A 21,337-nucleotide genomic window follows, 5' to 3' on the forward strand; every position below is an offset into this window, starting at 1 on the left:
CGGAACTCCCTTCTTTGGATTAAAGATGGAGACAAGTGGTTGGTGGTCAGTCAGCAAGGTGAACTTCTGCCCGTGCAGATAGTGGTTGAACTTTTTCACTCCCCACACTAGGCGGAGGGCCTCCCTGTCAATCTGGGCGTAGTTACGCTCGGCTGAGGTTAGTGACCGAGACGCAAAGGCTACCGGCCTCTCCGAGCCGTCCGGGAATTTGTGCGACAGCACCGCTCCAATGCCATAGGGTGATGCATCACACGCCAACCGAATTGGTAGTGCTGGGTTGAAATGAGCCAACGCCTCTTTTGATGTGATCATTTCTTTGCACTTCTGGAAAGCTCGTTTACATTCGTCATTCCACTTCCACGGTACCCCGTTTGCAGTAGGGTGTTCAGTGGGTGTAGTACTGTAGACAAATTCGGCAAGAACTTATGGTAGTAGTTCACCAGCCCAAGGAACAACCTCAGTTGTGACACATTTTCCGGTACTGGAGCCTTGACTACTGCCTCAATCTTTTCAGGGGACTTATGTAACCCCTCTTCATCAATAACGTGGCCACAATACGAGATCTGCTTCTGGAAAAACCCGCATTTGTGACGATTTGCTCGGAGCCCATATTCCTTCAATCTAGTGAGCACCTACTCCAGGTTGGCGAGGTGAACACTGTCATTTTTGCCCGTGACCAGGATGTCGTCCAAATAACACTGGGTCCCTGGAATCCCTTGCAGGACTTGATCCATTGCCCTTTGCCAAATAGCCAGAGCTGATGCTACCCCGAACACCAGCCGGTTGTATTGGTAGAGACCTTTATGAGTGTTGATCGTGAGGTACTGTTTCGAGGCTTCTTCCACCTCCATTTGCAGGTACGCCTGGGCCAGATCAATCTTAGTGAAGCGTTACCCTCCAGATAGCGAGGCGAAAATATCCTCAATTCGTGGAAGCGGATATTGCACCGTGTGAAGGACTGGGTTCACTGTCACCTTAAAATCCCCACAGATGCGGACCTTCTTTGGTTCCCCAGGCGTATTACTCAACGACCTCTTCATTACAGGAATGATGGGTGTAGCCCACTCGCTCCAGTCCACTTTGGACAGTACTCCTGAACGTTCCAAACCTTCCAGCTCTGCTTCGACGGCTGGGCGGATCGCATAAGGCACCAGTCTGGCCTTAAAAAAAAAAAAAAAAAAAACTTTGGGCTTGCATTTTCCTCTATTTTGATCGTCGCTGTTATGCCATTTAGTGTTCCGAGTCCCTGCTGGAACACTTCTTGTGCGTCAGTTAGCATTTTTGACAGTCGTCCAGGTGTGACGTCGTCATCCTTTTTGGCATCTACAGTCAGTGCTTGTATGGAATGCCAATCTAGCTGTATCTTCCGGATCCATTCACGTCCTAGTAGTGGCGGTCCTCCATTTGGCAATACATATAGGTCCATTTTTGGTGTTTCCTTGCCGTTATATATAACGTTCACCCTTATTTTTCCTTTGGGGTAGACTTTTTGCCCCGTGTACGTCTTCAAGACAATCTCTGTATCTCTCAAGGGTATATGTGAGAATAGCCGCTTGTAGTCCCTTCGGTTTATGACTGTTAGGGCTGATCCTGTGTCCAATTCCATTTTCACTTGGACTCCAGCTATCTTGAGCGTGACCCAGATAGTTTGGTGATCCTTCGTTTTGATCACCTTATGTAGTTTCAGACAACCCAGCTCCTTGCTTCCGGAGTCTGTATCACTCTTCTGTTTGTCTGAACTACTCTCCGTCACCTTATGTACCTTCTTGTACTTCTCCTGTGGAGATTTCTTGCTGCTGGTTTTCTTTCCCGACCTGCAGACTCTTGCTATGTGTCCTGCTTTTCCACACTGTCTGCGCACTTTGTCCTTGAACCAGCAACCAGGTCGTGTGTTGTTCTGCCGCAGCGATAGCACTTCACTGTTCTGTATGACGTTTCATTTGTGCCATATTCTTGCGGTCTCTGTTGTATCTCTGCAGCGCCCCGTGCGGCTGCTTCGTGTGATACTGCCATGCTGAAAGCCTTGTCCAGCGTAAGATCCTTTTCTGATAGAAGCCGTTTCTGGGTTCCTTCACTTTGAAGCCCACACACAAACTTGTCCCTTAACGTATCTGCTAGTCCCGTTCCAAACTGGCAGTGTTTCAATAGCTTGCGCAGTTCCGTTAAATACTCAGCATTACTTTCATCTTTATGCTGGTTCCTTTTGGGAAACTTAAATCTTTCTGCTATCAGCAGCGGTGTGGGGTTTAAGTGGTCCTGTAGGATTGACACTATATTTTCAAAATCCTTTTCCACTGGCTTCTCTGGGGTTACTAGGTTTCGCAGTAAGCCATACGTTTTTGCACCCATTGAATTCAACAATACCAGCGCTTTCCTCTCATCTGGCACTTCATTCGCCTTGCAGTACACTTCTATGCGTTCGACATATGTCGTCCAATCTTCGACTTCATTGTCGAACGCTGTGACACTGCCAATGTTCGGCATCCCTGGGTGTGGTTAGACTGGCTCAAAATGGCGTTTTCCCGCGCTCTCCCTTCTTCTCCGCTGCGGCTCAAAATGGCGTTTTCCCGCGCTCTCCCTTCGTCTCCGCTGTGGCTCAAAATGGCGTTTTCCCGCGCGCTCCCTTCTCCGCTGCGGCTCAAAATGGCGTCTCCCGCGCTCTCCCTTCTTCTCCGCTGCGGCTCAAAATGGCGTCTCCCGCGCTTTTCTTTCTTCCCCGCTGACGCTGCTCGGCCCTTGAATACCAGCTGCGCTCTGCACGTTTTCCTTCGCGCCTCTCTCTCTCGTTGACGCCGCTCGGTCCTGAACACCGGCTGCGCCCTGTGCGCTCTACCCTCTCTCTTCTCCCGTCGATGCTGCTCGGCCTTTTTCTGTGCTGTCGGTCGGTTCTAGCCGCCGCTGTCCGGGAAGGGTCTGCGCCGTACCTGTTGCCAGCCCGTTTTGCTGGACCACCGTGACTGGAGAACCAAGCCCAGCTCTCAACAGCCTCCCCTGCGATGCTCAAGTCTCCGCTGGATGGTCAACGCCCGTGCTTTAAGACTCGGCCTTCTTCTTTCACTTTTCTCCAGGAGCGAATCCCTGGGAGGTGATGCAGAGTTGCAGGTAGGTTTGAATCTTCTCGTCGCCAATGTTAGATCCGTGTATCTTGATGTTGTGTGTCTTTCAATAACTAGACACGAGACTGCAGGGAACAATCAACAGGTGCTTACTGGATGAGGGTTACTCTAAAACTAACTGTACAGATCCCTACTCAGGGTTTATATACAGGTGTGGTCACTGCCGGTACTACAGTATACAGGAGCTGTAAAAAGTAGTTCTCCCCTTAAAGGTACATACACTACAAAAAGCTCTATGGATTGAGCACTTGGGTGAGAGCTGAATTCAAGGCAGTTACTATGCTTGGTATTAAATTCATTACCTTTATTAAATTTGGCACTTCGGAGCTATTATATCAATGTGTTTAAATAAAACAGCACAACAGCTGCTGATATTGGGACATTGTTTTATAATTACATTTTTATCAACTTTATACAGCAAACTCAAATTTGCATAATGTTCACTTTGCTTTTAGAGGTGACCTGTTTACAAAGCTTACAAATAAAAAAGCAAATACTGGAAATTCACAACAGGTTCATCAGAATTGTAAAGAATAAAGACCAGTTTAATGTTTTGAATGTAACCATTTGTTGGAACTGGAAGCTGAAAGATGAGCAATTCTCTTAGTGAGGTTGGAAAAAAAAAGGGGCGAGAAGCAACTGATAATCCAATCACCGAGAGGAGGTTAATGGATTTAATGACTTGCTTCTCCACGAACCAGTTTGCATGAAATTAATTATGTAAAAGATCATTCAGTGAGGCAATGAAAAGACAGTAAAAGGATAAAATAATGTGCAAATAGTCAAGATGTTAAGAATGACTGCAAAAGGTGCACGTAATGAAAAAGACAAAAAAATTGGAGGAATAAAGGTGAAAAAATACTGCAGTTGCAGAAGGTCTGAAATGGAAGCATAAAATGCTGGAAACATTTTGTTGGTTTGCCGTAGAGTCATAACGGCTCAGAAGGAGGCCATTCGACCCATCGAGTCTGTGCCAGCTCTCTAGAGCAATCCAGTCAGTCCCATTCCCCTGCTCTATCCCTGTAGCCCTGCAAGTTTATTTCCCTCAAGTGCCTCTCCAGTCTCCCCTTGAAAACATTGAGTGTCTCCACTTCCACCACTTCTGTCGGCAGCGAATTCCAGCTCATCATCACTCGCTGTGTAAAAAAGTTTTTCCTCACACCCCCTGTATCTCTTGCCCAAAACCTTAAATCTGTGTCCCCTAGTCCTTGTACCATCAACTAGTGGGAACAGCCTTTCACCGTCTAGCCTATCCAAACCCGTCATAATCTTGTACACCTCTATCAAATCACCCCTCAACCTCCTTTGCTCTAATGAAAACAAATCCAGCTTCTCCAACCTGTCCTTGTAGCTAAGATCCCCCATCCCGGAACCATTCTGGTAAATCGCTTCTGCACCCTCTCGAGGGCCTTCACATCGTTCCTAAAGTGTGGTGAGCAGAACTGGACGCAGTGCTGCAGTTGTGGCCTAACCAGCACTTTAAAAAGGTTCAGCATAACTTCTTTACTTTTGTACTCAATGGGGTAGATTTTCCCGAACCTGTCGGGAAGAAGGCGGGACTTCCCCTTTCGGGTTTTTGACCTGCCTACTTCGACGTCTGGCCAATCTGCGTGATTTTCCCTTGATTGACCTTGTTAAGCCCACCCAGTGGGCTCAGCAGACCAATTAAGGGCCACCCGGCAACAGGTGACGTCACAGACTGCAATTTCATCTGTCAAGAGTTCTTGACAGATGGAATATCAGTGTTTTACAGCTGTTTGAAGCTGTGAAACACTGACACTCTGAGTTCTAAGCTGAGTCCTTCTGCACAGACTCAGTTAGAACTCTCACCGGCAATGAAAGCTGAAGGCTATCACTTTTCACAGATCGCAGCCGTTCAGCTTTCAGTTCCGGCTGAGTGATGCTCTCCAGACGGCTACAGGAAGAAAGGCTGTTAAGGTAAGTACAGGTAAGTAAAAGTTCTTTACACACTTTAGACACACCAAACACACACCTTTACACTCATGCACCCATTACTCACCTGAGCACCGACATCGCGACCCCTCCAACTCCTTCAACCCGATGGCCCGACTGCTCTAACCTGGCGTGGTTTGGAGCCGTCTGGAAACCCCTCAAAATAGGGATTAGGCTAAAAACTGTCTGTTAACTACCTGTTAACAGGCAGTTAATTGGCACTAATCCCTTTCCCCCTGGTTTCGGTGGGTCCCAGTGCGGGGCGGGTACCCGCCGCCCCTGAAACTTACGTGGGGCGGGGTTTTGGGCTGGATGGTGTCGGGACCCCCAAATTCGGGATTTCCCCCCCCCCCCCCCCCCACACGCCTGAAACCCTGCCTGACGGCTCCACGAAAATCTAGCCCAATATCTCTATTTATGAAGCCCAAGATCCCATATGCTTTGTTAACCACTCTCTCAATATGTCCTGCCACCTTCAGGGACCTATGCGCATTAACTCCCAGGTCCCTCTGTCCCTGCACACTCTTTAAAACTGTGCCATTAAGTGTATATTGCCTCTCCCTGTTCCTTCTGCCAAAATGCATCACCTCACACTTCTCTGTATTAAATTCCATCTGCCACTTGTCTGCCCATTCTGCTGGCCTTTCTATGTCCTGTTGCAGTTGATTGGTATCATCATTACTGTTTGCCACACCCCCAAGTTTGGTGTCATCGGCAAATTTAGAAACTCTACTCTGTATTCCAATATCCAGGTCATATATATCAAAAAAGCAGTGGCCCTAGCACTGACCCTTGGGGAACACCATTGTCTACCATCCTCCAGTCTGAAAAACAGCCATTTACCACAACTCGCTGTTTTCTGTCCTTAAGCCAATTCCTTATCCAAGCTACCACTGACTCACCTATTCCATGAGCCTCAATTTTGTTAACCAGCCTTCTATGTGGTACTTTGTCAAACGCCTTCTGAAAATCCATGTAGACAACATCCATTGCATTCCCTTCATCAATCCTTTCTGTTACTTCATTAAAAAATTCAATTAGATTAGTCAAACACGATTTGCCTTTTACAAACCCGTGTTGGCTCTCCTTACTTAGCTTAAACCTCTCCAAATGCCCATTAATTTTTTCCTTGATTATTGTTTCTAAAGGTTTACCCACCACTGATGTTAAACTGACTGGCCTGTAGTTACTAGGATGGTCCTTACACCCTTTCTTGAACAATGGTGTCACATTTGCCACTTTCCAATCCTCAGACACCGCCCCGGCATCTAGGGAAAATTGGAAAATTATGGCAAGCCCTTTCACTATCTCCTCCCCCAATTCCCTTAGCAACCTGGGATGCAAGCCATCGGGACCAGGCGACTTGTCCACTCTAAGCATACCCAGCCTTTCTAGTACATCCTGTCTATCAATTTTCACCCCTTCCATTGCTTCTACCTTTTCCACTTCTACTGATATTTTGTCAGCATCCACCTCCTTAGTAAACACCGATACAAAGTACTCATTGAATATTCTAGCCTTGCCCTGCGCCTCTAAGCACATAACACCTTCTTTGTCTCTAATAGGCCCCACCCCGCCTCTTACTACCCGCTTACTATTTACATGCCGGTAGAAGATTTTTGGGTTCCCTTTCATGTTAACCGCCATTCTACTCTCATATTCTCTCTTTGCCAATCTTATTTTCATCTTCACATCCCCTCTCAACTTATTGTGTAAGTCCTGAAAAGAGAGAAAAATAAGCATTGACCCATTCCACATGTCCAGCACCCCCTGCTGTGAAGATTGTAGTGGGCATAGCTAAGGTCTGAAATGACTAAACTGAATGTTCAGAGCAAAAGACTTCAAAGGGCCCAGGAGAAATATGAGATAGTGTTCCTGAAGCTTGCATTGAGATTGGTCGGAAGAATATAGGAACCATTCCGTCCGGACACCCTTGTTCATTTTTTCATCTTGCCAACTTCCAGCTGCCCTTCCCCAGGCATGTTCCCATGCAATACCTGTTTATTCACCACACCATTGTTGAAGGCCACAAGCATTCTTCCAGATAAGACACAATTTACATGTACTTCTTCCAATCAAATATACTGTATTTGCTGCCCAACAGATAATCATGAACATCACAGATATCCTTTTGATGTTTTCAAAACTAGAAATGCAATACAAACTCAGGAGTGATATTAGCTCACTATTTAGGTAGTTCAGAAATTTGCATTCCTTATTGGCTTTGTAAAGTTGCAAATATTGTACTGAGTTGAGTTCTTTCAATCACCATCACAAGTACAGCCAATGAAGTACTTTTGAAGTGTAGTCACTGTTATAACGTAGAACTGTTGTAAGAGACTGAAGATATTGCACAAAGTTCAATGCTTTCATGTTAGAAGGACCTGTGATGGCAAATGAAGTGATATAATTATTATAATTCTCATATTTCAGACTGTGTGTATGTATAGGTCGGAATGTAAAACAAAGTCGTACATAATAGAAAAGGCCCTGGTCCCTGCATTAAGTGTAAAGGGAAAAATTGGACTTGGGCACGATATAAAATTTTGGATGGCAACTGTATTTCAGCAGCACAGGAATCATGAAATCCATTGCAGCTTGCTAGAGGCGGTGGTGGATTCCCACACTTGGTCAGAGTTTGCATATTGTAGGACTATACTTGGAATTTGAATCAGAAAAATGCTTTAAAGAGGAACTTCATTATCCGGATCCCTTTTAAGAATCAAATGGTTATAAAGGACTATGTTTCTTTTCTCCCATTCTGTCCATTTCTGGATAACTTTGTTTAAAGGAGAAGGAAGATCCAGGATACGTATTTTTTGTTCAAAACATTCCCTATCTGAGAAAAATTATGGTTAAATATAGATTTGTTACCTGATGTATATTGCCATTCTTGCAGCCATTTAGAAACCCATTATTTCAGGTCAGCAATGGGTTCCATTTACTCCTATGAGCACCAGCACTTCAGAATAGCCTGGTCATTAAATGGGAATGACTGAATCTAGGGGAAAACATGCAACTGGCTGAGGATGGAGAAATAGCCAGCCAAGGGTATGTTTTTCTGGGGGTCATGTTGCCTTTGACTGGCTTTCAGTTCAGTTTGAAATGACAACACCCACTGCAGTAAATGAGACCATCTCAATTAATCATGCTCCCATTTTTGTAACATAGATCATGGAATGGTGAAGGACAGAAGGAGGCTAAAAATGGTGTGTATTAGAATGGCTGATGTGGTGTTAACTTTTTCTGAAACGTAGCAAATATATATGCTGTGGTATTTTTTCCCCCGACAGAGATGGATAGAATACTTTGAATCGAAAGTGCTCTGCATAGATATTCATAGAAACATAGAAGATAGGAGCAGGAGTAGGCCATTCGGCCCCTCAAGCCTGCTCCACCATTCAATGCGATCATGGTTGATCATCCAAATTCAGTACCCTGTCCCTGCTTTCTCCCCATATCCCTTGATCCCTTTAGCCTTAAGAAATATATCTAACTCCTTCTTGAATATATTTAATGAATTGGCCTCAACTGTCTTCTGTGGTAGAGAATTCCACAGGTTCACCACTCCCTGGGTGAAGAAATTCCTCCTCATCTCAGTCCTAAATGGCTCACCCCTTATCCTTAGACTGTGACCCCTGGTTCTGGACTTCCCTGCCATCGGGAACAGCCTTCCTGCATCTAGTCTGTCTAGTCCTGTTAGAATTTTATAAGTTTCAATGAGAATCTCTCTCATTCTTCTAAACTCTAGCGAATATAAGCCTAATCGACCCAATCTCTCTTCATACATCATTCCTGCCATCCCAGGTATCAGTCTGGTGAATCTTGGCTGCACTCCCTCCATGGCAAGCACATCCTTCCTCAGATAAGGCAACCAAAACTGCACACAATACTCAAGGTGTGGTCTCACCAAGGCCCTGTACAACTGCAGCAAAACATCCTTGCACCTGTAGTCTAATCCTCTCACTATGAAGGCCAGCATACCATTTGCCTTCTTAACCGCATGCTGCACCTGCATGCTTACCTTCAGCGACTTGTGCACAAGGACACCCAGGTTTCGTTGCACTTCCCCTTCTCCCAATCTAATGCCGTTCAGATAATTATCTGCCTTCCTGTTTTTGCCACCAAAGTGGATAACCTCGCATTTATCCACATTATACTGCATCTGCCATGCATCTGCCCAATCGCCCAACCTGTCCAAATCGTACTGGAGTTTCTCTGCATCCTCCTCACAGCACACACACCCACCCAGCTTTGTGTCGTCTGCAAACTTGGAGATATTACATCTAGTTCCCTCGTCTAGATCATTAATATATATTGTGAATAACTGGGGTCCTAGCACTGATCCCTGCGGTACCCCACTAGTCACTGCCTTCCACTTGGAAAAAGACCCATTTATTCCAACTCTTTGCTTCCTGTCTGCCAACCAGTTTTCTATCCAAGTCAGTACCTTACCCCCAATCCCATGTGCTTTAACTTAGCACGATAGTCTCTTATGCGGGACCTTATCGAAAGCCTTCTGAAAGTCCAAATACACCACATCCACTGGTTCTCCCTTATCTATTCTACCAGTTACATCCTCAAAAAATTCCAGTAGATTAGTCAAGCACGATTTACCTTTTGTAAATCCATGTTGACTTTGTCCGATCCTATCACTGTTTTCCAAGTGCTCTGCTATTACATCTTTTATAATGGACTCTAGCATTTTCCCCACTACCGATGTCAGGCTTACCGGTCTATAATTCCCTGTTTTTTCTCTACCACCTTTTTTAAATAGTGGGGTTACATTAGCTACCCTCCAATCCATGGGAACTGTTCCAGAGTCTATAGAATTTTGGAAGATGACCAGCAATGCAGCTACTATTTCTAGGGCCACTTCCTTAAGTACCCTAGGATGTAGATTATCAGGCCCTGGGGATTTATCGGCCTTCAATCCCGTCAATTTTCCTAACACCATTTCCCTACAAATACTGATTTCATTCAGTTCCTCCCTCTCATTAGACTCTATGTTCCCCAACATCTCTGGGAGTTTATTTGTGTCCTCCTTTGTCAAGACAGAACCAAAGTATGTATTTAATTGGTCAGCCATGTCTTTGTTCCCCATTATAAATTCCCCTGATTCTGACTGCAAGGGACCGACGATATTCCTCCCCTTCAAATAGCAAGAGCTGCATTAGTTACCAGAACCTACTGTTGGAACTGCATTGTCTTGGGAATATAGTTATTAGCCTCAGGGTGCTTCAGCATCAACTGTATGTAATAATACAGCTTTTTTGCATTTAGTAATTCAGTGATATTTTCAAGCCAGTATATAATCAACATTTGCTACATAAACAGAAGTATTTAACAAATTAACGGAACAAAACAAATAGGCTATTGGAGTTAATTGTTATTCCTTTTAAAAGTTTTTTTTAAACGAGTATTGAACTGCTTTTCAATGTTTCTTTTATTAGTATATATTCAGGGTTGCAATTAAGAACCTAAAAGCTTGTAGGAATAGAAAAAACATTACGGCAACCAAGCCTATTTTTTTCATGGATCAGACAGTTCATTACTAATTTTTTGTTTATCTTTTACATTGATTAACAACTTCAAATTCACGCTACCAAATTTTTTGGAGCCTATACTGTTCGGCATAACATCTTTTTACCATTTTGAATTCTGGGGAAGCATTTCTATGGCCTCATTCAGATCAATATGTCTGATTGCATCTGTCCATTGCAGGTCAGATCAGCTCATACCTACTAATATGCCTCATTAGTAGGATTTTACTAAATGTTGCTTTTTGACAAATTCTGAAGTGATGTCATAACTTTCATGGAAGTCTAATGTTCGATAAAGAATACGAGTTGACACTTTATGACGCACAATTTTTTATGATTGCTTCACAAATATAGGTTGCCAAATTCGGCTCCGTAGCACCCTATTTTTCAGCGCTACGGGTGCTGTTTTGGGTCCAAAATGTCGTCCGCACCGCGCACACATACTTCTGGCGTGGACCACGCTGGATGCCATTTTGGTGAGGTCGTTGGCGCGTGAGCCGGAAGTACACAGAGTAGGCAGATCGTGATGTCAGTCAGCATGCAACGTTAATTTGATGCCAGTGCTGCCATTTTCAACCTCAACTTAGCTGTTTAAAGGGATCATCAACTGCTTTCAGGTTAGTTGCTGATTGATTGATTTCTACTGGCTCTTGGTGCATTTGTAGAAGTGTTTGGTGGTTTGTTATCTTATTTGAAGTTGCTGAAGTCTCCAGGGAGTGGCATGGCAGGTTACGTCAAGGCTCCTGCTCAAACCAGTTGCTCCCAGATGCGAGTGCAATAGTTTATATCCCCCTTGGTCTGCAGCATGACTGGGTGAATGAGCACAGGTGATACAGAGCAGGACAAGCCCCTCGAAGAGGGAGGAGGAGGGAGAGGAGGGTTCTCAGATGGAGGCCATATCCACCCAGGGTCGTCGGGGAGCAATTCTCATACCTCCACCTCAGCGAGGAACAGTGTGTGCAATGTCTCTGTTTCACTAAGGAGGTGCTCACTGAAATCTGCCACCTGTTGCAGGCAGAACTGCAGCCTCAGAGCAGGGCGAGGACAGCATTGCCAATGGCTGTGCAGGTGTGCGTGGCCTTGAATTTTTATATGTCGGCCTCCTTCCAGGCTGGAGCAGGCGATATTTCCAACATCTCCGAGTTTGCCGTGCACTGTTGTATAAGGGAGGTCACTGAGGCTCTGTATGTAAAGAAAGGTGTTTACATTTCATTCTCTCTAAACAGAGAGAAGCAGGCGGAGCACGCACGCGGCTTCACCAGGATAGCATGCTTCCCCATGGTACAGGGTGCCATTGACTGCACATACATCGCTTTGAGGGCACCACATGTGAATTCGGAGATGTACCGCAGCCGGAAGTGATTCCACTCCCTCAATGTCCAACTGGTGTGCGACTAGAGATAGCATACACATGTGCCTACATTACAACAGTGACTACACTCCAAAAGTACTTCATTGGCTGTAAAGCGCTTTGAGATGTCCGGTGGTTGTGAAAGGCGCTGTATAAATCCAAGTCTTTCTTTCTATAGAGGGAGTGCAAAAAAGGTTCACTAGACTGATTCCTGGGATGAGGGGATTGTCCTGTGAGGAGAGATTGAGTAGACTCGCGCTATATGCCCTAGAGTTTAGAAGAATGAGAGATGATCTCATTGAAACATATAAAATACATCAGGGTAGATGCTGGGAAGATGTTTCCCCTGGCTGCAGAGTCTAGAACTAGGGGTCACAGTCTCAGAATAAGGGGTCGGCCATTTAGGACTGAGATGAGGAGACATTTCTTCACTCAAGAGGGTGGTGAACCGTTGGAATTCTCTACCCCAGAGAGCTGTGGTGCTCAGCCGTTGAGTATATTCAAGCCAGACATCAATAGATTTTTGGATACTAAAGGACTTGAGGGATATGGAGACAGTGGGGGAAGGTGGAGCAGACTCAAAGGGCTGAATGGCCTACTCCTGTTCCTATGTTCTTATGTTCTTGTGTTCATACTCAGCGCATCATGCAGGTCAACGCTCGGTATTCCTGCAGCAGTCATTATGCCTTCATTCTGCGGCAGTCTGTTGTACCATTCGCATTTGAGCCACCATGATAAACCAAAGGGTGCCTACTGGGCAACAAGACTGTCCACTGGCGACCTGGCTCATGACGCAATCCACAGATACGTGCGCATCGTGCATACAGTGAGAGTCATGCTGTCACAAGAAATGTGATAGAGCAGACCATTGGGGTGCTTAAACAACGCTTCCGCTGCCTGGACTGCTCTGGAGGAGCCCTGCAGTACTCGACAGAGCGGGTGTCAAGATTCGTTGTGGTTGGTTGCATGCTGCACAACCTCGCCATCACGAGGGCACAGCCCTTGCCACCAGGTATATGGCGAAGAGCTGAGGAGGAAGCGGAGACCAACACAGCCCCTTTCTGACCGGGCTGTCTGTGATTGACTCATCTGACTGCGGTACCAGTGAACGCAACCCCAATTCCCCACTCACCAACAGTCCTACACCTTATCTTCCCTCTGTTGCTGACCATCACAGTGTCCTCTTGGCCACAGTGCTACAATAAAAGCCGCCACAAAACAAACATTCCAAACCAAATTTATAAATCAAACCATCCACTATTACATACCAAAGTCAACTAATCGCCCTTGTACATTCCCTTAGTGCCTGTCTTCCGTGTGCCTTTGCTGTCCTAGTGCTCCTCCGCAGTGCTACCCGGTGGCTGCAGCATGGCTGGTGGAAAGCTGATGACTTTTAGTGGGGGAGACTGCAGATGGCCTTGCAGAACGAACTCGAGCAGCTCTGGGCCTAGAAAGCCCAGACTGCACCACCTTGGCATGGGCGGCAACAGTTTGGGCTGGCTGGCTGACAGGCAAAAGCAAGGGCACTAGCGGAGTGGCAGTGATGGGAGGATGAATGCTGTCCGTCTGAGAGAGGACAGCAGGTTCCTGCTCCACAGAGCCACTGCCATTGCCCTGGGGTGGCACCTCAGCAACCCTATGATCTGTTTGAGGACAGATTGTTGGACTGTTGTGACACCTTTCAACACTGGTAACTGCAGCCATGATGGCAGCAGTCTGTGCTTGCATGGCAACAAGCTGAGCTTGCGTGACTTCAGTCTGAGCTTTCACTGCAGCACCCAGACGTTGTGTGGCTTCTGCTCATGCTGCAATGGAAGCTGAGACCTCGGCCATCAGATGCTGCATCATGGTTGGTTCCACAAATGTGTTAACGGAGTTGGCCACCACTTCCATGCCAGAAAGGATGGACTCCAAGCTCTGCATGAGGCCCTGTGCAAGGTTGGTGCCAGACTCCTCCATGCTCCTTGACATTGCACGCAGGCTTTCTGGCAGGCCTGTCAATGCACCAAGCATTTCATTGTGCATACCCATCACCCTTCTTCTGTAGGCCACCCCATTGAAGTCCTCATCTGAGTCCTCTGCGGCACAACTCGTGTGCGACCTCGCCCTCCGGGCAGTTGGCAACTGCGCTACCCTTGCCCCTTGCCCTGGCTGCAGGCCACTCGTGCCCGGTGTCTTACCACTTGCAGACCCTGCGTCTAACCTATCCTCTAAAGTACGCACAGTGTCAGTATCTGAGCTGGTGGCTGAGAGTGTGAAATCGAGTGACAGTGCTGTGTCTTCAGCATCACTGCCTTTTTCCTCTTCCACTTTTTTCACCTCCACCATTGCCTGGTCAACTTGCAGTTCTTGGCTAACTGAAAGGAGAAAGGCGCAAAGGTAGGGTTGCGGTGAGGGGAGAGCAGGGAAAGCAAGAGGTGTATGCTTACACCATCTGCAGCTTGTAAATCAGAAGAGGTGGTGGGATGAGGAAGTGGGATGTGAGAAGGAGGATTAGATATGAGGATACTGTCATTTTCGACTGTTTCAGCCCCACCACTGGCCACAGCTCAGCAATAGCTGCTCCAATAATCTCCTGCTCCGTCTTCTCCATCGGGGTTAGCACATGCAGGCGTGCCTGTCTCCCTGCGGATAGCTCCTGCTGCCTCTGGTTATGAGCCACTTTGTCCTGCAAGAGAGAGGAAAGTGTGTCAGTGAGTGTGGTGCAATGTGTTTGGGTGATGTGTTGTATAGCTGGCAGTGTGTGCAAGCTGTGAGATGTGGGTGTGAGGCTTGCAGCATTACTAAGTGTGTGAGGGTGAGGTGAAGCTATAATTGTGAGGTATGAGTCGTGATTTGTTGGTAGGTGAGTGAAGGGATGGGCTGGTGAATTGAGCAGTGTCTGAGCCTAGTGGTTCAGTTGTAAGGATATGGCATTTGAAGATGAGTTCACTGACCTTGACCACTTGTGCGAGGTCATTAAACTTCGAGCGGCATTGCATCTAGGTCTTTGGGGCTACACTGCCGGCATTGACCGCGACTGCTATTTGCTCCCATTGCCTTCTCACAGTTTGCCTGGAAGACCTCCTGGCCCCCTGTGGCAGAGGGTCTCTCTCCTCCTATCCATCTCCTGCACCAAGGGCTCCAGTGTTGCGTCGGAAAATCTTGGAGCCTGCTCTCTGCCCTGTTGCGCCATCAGTACATCGTCTTCTTGCTCACTCTCTTTCCCCTGCCACTTCCAGCACCTGCAGCAGCCAGAATGCACCTCCCCTTTTAAGAGGTATAGGCTGGCTTTAAGTTGTGCAGACTAGCTTTAAGTGGTACTAGCCTCGTATGAACTTGGGCCCCCTACTGAGGCGTGCAGCCACTCAATAGTATGTTAAGCGCTGGGCTGCACGCTACCATCATGTAAATTAGCAGGCAGCATGAAGTTTACGTGCTGCCTGCATTGGATTCACTGGGCGCGGGCTAATTGCACATTGCGATACCCTCACTTGTTTTGGGGGGCTATCAAATTTAACCTCTCTGGTCTTTTGATATTTTTGTAGTACGTTTTATGCAAAATCACTATCAAGATTATACATGGAGCAAAATACTCCAGTTTGTGTTTTACAAACGTTGTTACCTTTCTGAATTGAAATGCTCAATTAAACCAGAGGATGCCTTTGTAATGAGCACACTAAAGGATGTTTCTGTAATCTCAGGGTCAATATTGCAGCACTTAAAGCTTGAAAATTACAGTCAACAGTTACTATTTAATACTGTTGCCTTCATTTCAATAGAAACAAAGGAAAACTTTCAATCATCTTGGTGAGTGCTCAAGCAGACGATAGTGAGTGCTCAAGCAGACGATAATGAGTGCTCAAGCAGACGATAGTTTGTGCTTTGTCATTTAGTACAAAATACAATTGTTTGATTGATTGTCCACTTGCAACTCCTGTTATGTGAGGTACTCAAAGGGCAAGATTTTAACTGTCCAACGCGCAGCACCGGGGGAGCCCTGTAGTGCTTAGGGAACCCGGAAGTTTCAGCAGCGCATTTGTCAGTGGCTTTTTAAGGCAGCCACTGCATTAGCATCTGACTTCTGGGTTTCCTGACCAATTAGTGCGAGTGGGCATGATGACGACACGCGTGAGTCTGTTTCAGCTGAAATACTTAAAGGAAAAGGAACCCTGCAAAGATGAAAGTTGAAGGATTGTCCAGGTGGGGGAACAGAGGAAGAAACTGCATTAATGGAGTCCCAACATGGCAAGTCTGCACCTTGCTTAAATGATGCCTCCCTAGAGCTGATGATGCATTCTGTAAGGGCCAGCAGGGAGAGTCTCTTCCCAAGCCAACTCCAGCATATCACTCCTCATACATACTGCTTCCATTCCTATCTGTCCAGTCACCTAAAGAGCATTTTCAGCATTCTGATTGCTTGCTCGATGACGGTTCTCATGGTCATGTGGCTTTGATTGTATCTCTTCTGCGCCTTATTGTTTGGGCTCCTAATGGGTGTCATCATCCACGTCTTCAGGGGGTAGCCCTTGTCTCCAAGGAGCCAGTCGCTAACTCTGCTTCGAGGTCCAAAGAGCTCTGGGAGGGTGGACTGGCGCAGGATGAAAGCATCATTGCAGCTGCCTGGGAATCTTGCACACACATACATGATCTTTTTGTGGTTGCATATGAGCTGAACTTTGATGGAGTGGAAGTCCTTGCGGTTGATGAAGACTCCAGGGTGATCTGGGGGTGCCTTGCTTACCACGTGTGTTTTTTTTATTCGTTCACGGGATGTGGGCGTTGCTGGCAAGGCTGGCATTTATTGCCCATCCCTAATTGCCCTCAAACGTGGTGGTGAGCCACCTTCTTGAATTGCTGCAGTCCTTGTGCTGACTTTGTCGTAGCGGTTTGGTACAACTGAGTGGCTTGCTGGGCCATTTCAGAGGGCAGTTAAGAGTCAACCACAGTGCTGTGGGTCTGGAGCCACATATAGGCCAGACCGGGTAAGGGTGGCAGGTGTCCTTCCCTAAAGGACATTAATGAACCAGTTGGGTTTTTATGACAATCCAGTAGTTTCATGGTCACCATTACTGATACTAGCTTTTTTTTTAATCCCCCAGTTGCCATGGTGGGATTTGAGCTTGCGTCTCTGGATTATTTGTCCAGGCCTCTAGATTACTAGTCCAGTAATATAACCACTATACCACCGTACCCCATGTATACAATCGATGATTCCCTTGGACCTGTGGGAAGCCAGCCAGAGCTGCAAATCTGAGTGCCTGCTCATTCTGACTGGCCTCATCGGTTGCAAACACATATTTGCCTGCCTTGGCAAACATGGCATCTATCACCTGAGTGATGCATTTGTAGGCAGCAGATTGCGAGATTCTGCCGATATCTCCTGCAGATCCCTGGAAGGAGCCAGAGGTGAAGAAATTGAGGGTGGTAGTTGTCTTGTTTTGCACACTTTGTACAAAACTAATAAATTGCAGGACAACGGAGTATTATACTTTAAACTCTTTTAAAGAAGCATCAGGTCTGATCTGACTCAGCAGTACAGCACCGTGTGGACAAGATGGAGTCAGGACCCCCTGGGTCTTCTAAACAATAGCAGTCCTTACAGATGCCTGCAGGCCAATGACAACTCAGCATGTGATCACATGTGAATATAATAGGTATTCCTTACAGACGCCTGCGGGCCAATGATAAATCAATATGCAAATATTACATCCCCTTTTAAAAGAAAAATGTTATGCATTACTTTTGAACCTTTCTTCTACATAATGTTCTCAGTAGCATCAACATATAAGTAAACTCAACATTTAACTAGCACTGAAAACATCTCAACATTTCAATAACGATGTACAGTTTTTTTTTAGGGCAGCGATCCGCCTACACCCTTTGGCAGTTCACAAGTCAAGGATAACTCTAGGCTTGACCTCTTGTCGGAATGACGGTGTTGTTCCTTGGTGTTCAGGAGGTGCCTGCGATTGCGGCGGTACACCTGTCCTTCTGGGGTGCGGACGGGATACGATCGCTCAGTGTCAGCTGGCTGGATGACGACTGCTGGCTTCCAGTAGTCATGCTCCTGGATTCTGACGGATTCTCCATTGTGCAGCGGCGGCAGTAGTCTAGCTGACCTGTCATAGTATCTCTTTTGGTGTTGCTGTCTCTGTACACGTTTTGCATGCACTTGCTTGCAGCTGACGACATGCCAGGGCCTGTCTGGGATACGGTGAGGTATCATGGGCTCTTTGACATTTGATGGGCGGCGTTCTAGACAAATGGAACATTTTCCGACAATGTCCTCAATGTGTTTGCACATTCCGGGCCAAAACATAATGTCACGTGCTCTTTGTTTGCATTTTTCCACGCCCATATGTCCAGCATGAATTTTTGTCAACATCTCTTCTCTGAGACTGGTAGGAATGATGATTTTCTCCCCTTTGAAGACGATTCCGTTGATTTGTGACATTTCGTCTCTTTGGTTCCAGAATTCAGATATATTCTGAGGGCATTTCCTCCTTTCCTCAGGCCATCCTTCATGTATGACTTTGCTCAGCAGTGTGAGTTGTGCATCTTTCTCTGTTCCTGCTCGGATCTCCTTCAGTTTTGAGTCACTCACAGGTAAGCTGTTGTACACCATGTGTACCTGCACATTCATGCCTTCACTGAGGCTGCTGTCCTGGTAGCTAAGAGACTTTCTGGAGAGCGTGCCTGCGACAGGAATGTCTTTTCCTGGACGGTGAATGATTGTGAAGTCATATTTCTGTAGCTGAAGGATCATTCTCTGTAGCCTTGGTGGGGCTGCGGCTAGTGGTTTCCTCATGATTGACTCGAGGGGCTTGTGGTCGGATTCCACAATGACTTGTTGGCCATAGACGTACTGGTGGAAACGCTTACATCCAAACAGAATTGCATATAGCTCTTTCTCGATTTGAGCATAGTTGATTTCACTATCTGAGAGAGATCTGGAAGCATAGCCGATGGGCTTTCCTTCTTGCAGTAACACTGCACCTAGTCCGTACTTTGACGTGTCCACTTGTAGTCTGAGCTCTTTGTTGGGGTCAAAGTAGGCAAGAACCAGTCCTGGTTCTCTGGTGATTAGGTCTTTCATTTTCTGAAATGCTGTGTCATGTTGTTTGTCCCACAGGAACTCATTGGATTGTTTGAGCAACTGACGCATGGGTGCGTTGATTTCGGAGAGGCTCGGGCAAACTTGGCTAAGTAGTTAACCATGCCTAGTACTGTCTCTAGCTCTGCGCGGTTCTTCGGCGGCTCCATCTTCTTGATGGCGGAGATTTTCTCTGGATCCGGCTTAATGCCATCAGTTGCGAGGCGATTCCCGAAATAACTGATCTCGGTGGATCCGATTATGCTTTTCTCGGGGTTGAGCCGGATACCTTTCTCCTGTGATCTTTGTAGCATCGCACGGAGGTTCCTGTCATAGATGAGGATGTCGTCTACGATTGCGACTACTCCGTCGAGGCCTTCATCGATTTCGTCGATCTTCCGCTGGAATTCATCCTGAGCTAAGACCAAATGGTAAATGCAGAAATCGGTAGCGTCCAAATGGTGTGTTGAACGTTGTTAGCTCACATGATTCTTCCGTGAGCTTGATATTCCAGTATCCTGATCGTGCATCCATTACACTGAAGTAACGTGCTCCCACTAGCTTGGGTGTGATGTCATCTAGCGTTGGTAGAGGGTAGTGAGGGCGTTTGATAGCCTTGTTCAAATCTCTGGGGTCGAGACAGACTCTGAGCTTGCCTGTACGTGGTTTCTCAACCACTACTAATGCGTTGACCCACTCTGTCGGTTCTGTTTCCCGGACGATGATTTTTGTATTCTCCATGCTCTGCAGCTCCTCCTTCAGGCAACTACGTAGAGCAAGGGGTATCCTTCTCAGTGGGGTATCCTTCTTGTTGGGCAAACCACAGAGGTTGCTGCTGGGTCAAGGTGAATAGTGCATTCACCTGGGAATAGTCCGATTCCTTTGAAAACGTCAGCAAACTCCTCCATGACTGTCTGCTTCTCAACTGGTGCTGTCAATGATAGCACTAGCTTGACGAGGTCCATGCCTAAACATGCCTTTAGACCTAGCACTGGAGGTGCTTGAGTGTCAATAATGTAAAAGTCCAGCATCATGTTGCTTTCTTTGTACTTGCATTTCATCACGCATGTGCTTTTTACAATGAGCTGCTCATCTCCATAGCCGGTCAGTCTGCGTGAGGTGGGCTGTAGCTCACACTCATCCTTCAAGCTGTGATACTCAGTCAGAGGAATTACATTAACCTGAGATCCAGTGTCTAGTTTAAACTTAAGCTCTTTGCCCTGTTTTCTTATCTCAATATCGGCATAAGGTTGCTCAGTCTCTGAAATCTGTTTTTTCTGTGACACAGAATCAATAAACAGTTCCTCTGCATTTGGCTCTCTATCTGGCATTTGGCTGTCACTCACTGTGTGTACTGCTTTTCCGTAAACAGTCTTGCAAACTTTAGCAAAGTGGTTCCGTTTACCACATTTAGTACATTGCCTTCCTTTGGCAGGGCAGTACTCCTTTTCTCCATGCCAGTTGTTTCCACAATATCCACAGTTTTTGAAGCGTTTTATGTCTGTGTCGCCCATTTTTAGAACTCTCGCTGTTCTTTCTGTTCTGAAACACGCTCTCTGGGCAGTGTTCTTTGGTGTTTATCTATTAACTGCGTGCACTGTCTGTTCACTCGAGCTGCTCGTGGCGCCGGTTATGGTTTTCAACTGTGCTTGGGCTATCTTGTGCGATCTAGCTATGTCTATAGCTTTGTCCAGCGTTAGCCCGGACCCAACATTCAAAAGTTTCTCTCTCACTTTAGCTGAATGTATTCCAAACACGATGTGGTCTCTGACCATCTCATCTTTATCTGCATATGCACAGTCTTTTACCAGCAGTTTTAACTCAGTCACGAACTGTACAAATGACTCACTAGCTCCTTGTACTTTCTCCTGAAACTTGTACCTAGCGAATATCGTATTTGTCTTGGGCATCACATATGCTTCAAAACGGTCAAAATAACTTTTCAGTACCTTTGCTTCATCTGTGGTGAGAGACCATGTGTTAAAAATGTCTCTCCCTTTTTCTCTGATCCACAAGAGTAGGTAGCTGCATTTTTCTTCCTCCCCTTTGCTTTTCAGTGGACCCGAGAACATTAACTCCACGTGTTGCTTGAACTTGCTCCATTCTCTATGTAAGTTCAAAGATTCCCAATTCATTCGAGATAAGGGAGCTCCAACGATGTCCATTTCAAATCCCTGTTCTGACACCATGTCTTGTTTTGCACACTTTGAACAAAACTAATAAATTGCAGGACAACAGAGTATTATACTTTAAACTCTTTTAATGAAGCATCAGGTCTGATCTGACTCACAGCAGTACA

At 46.3% G+C, this 21,337-nt stretch overlaps 1 long non-coding RNA gene across 1 annotated transcript in view; it reads left to right on the top strand.

The window, feature by feature from the left end:
- LOC147115671 (uncharacterized) overlaps positions 1–21,337 on the top strand; it is a 166,227-nt gene that overhangs the window by 55,840 nt on the left and 89,050 nt on the right. Inside the window, exons 3-4 of the long non-coding RNA XR_015078661.1 lie at positions 8,241–8,278; positions 10,967–11,229. This is a non-coding gene — a long non-coding RNA (uncharacterized LOC147115671). The remainder of the gene's footprint in view (positions 1–8,240; positions 8,279–10,966; positions 11,230–21,337) is intronic.

This window comes from Somniosus microcephalus, chromosome 6 (assembly GCF_052327205.1).
Source record: "Somniosus microcephalus isolate GS21.2 chromosome 6, FLI_Smic_1.0, whole genome shotgun sequence".
NCBI lineage: Eukaryota > Metazoa > Chordata > Chondrichthyes > Squaliformes > Somniosidae > Somniosus > Somniosus microcephalus.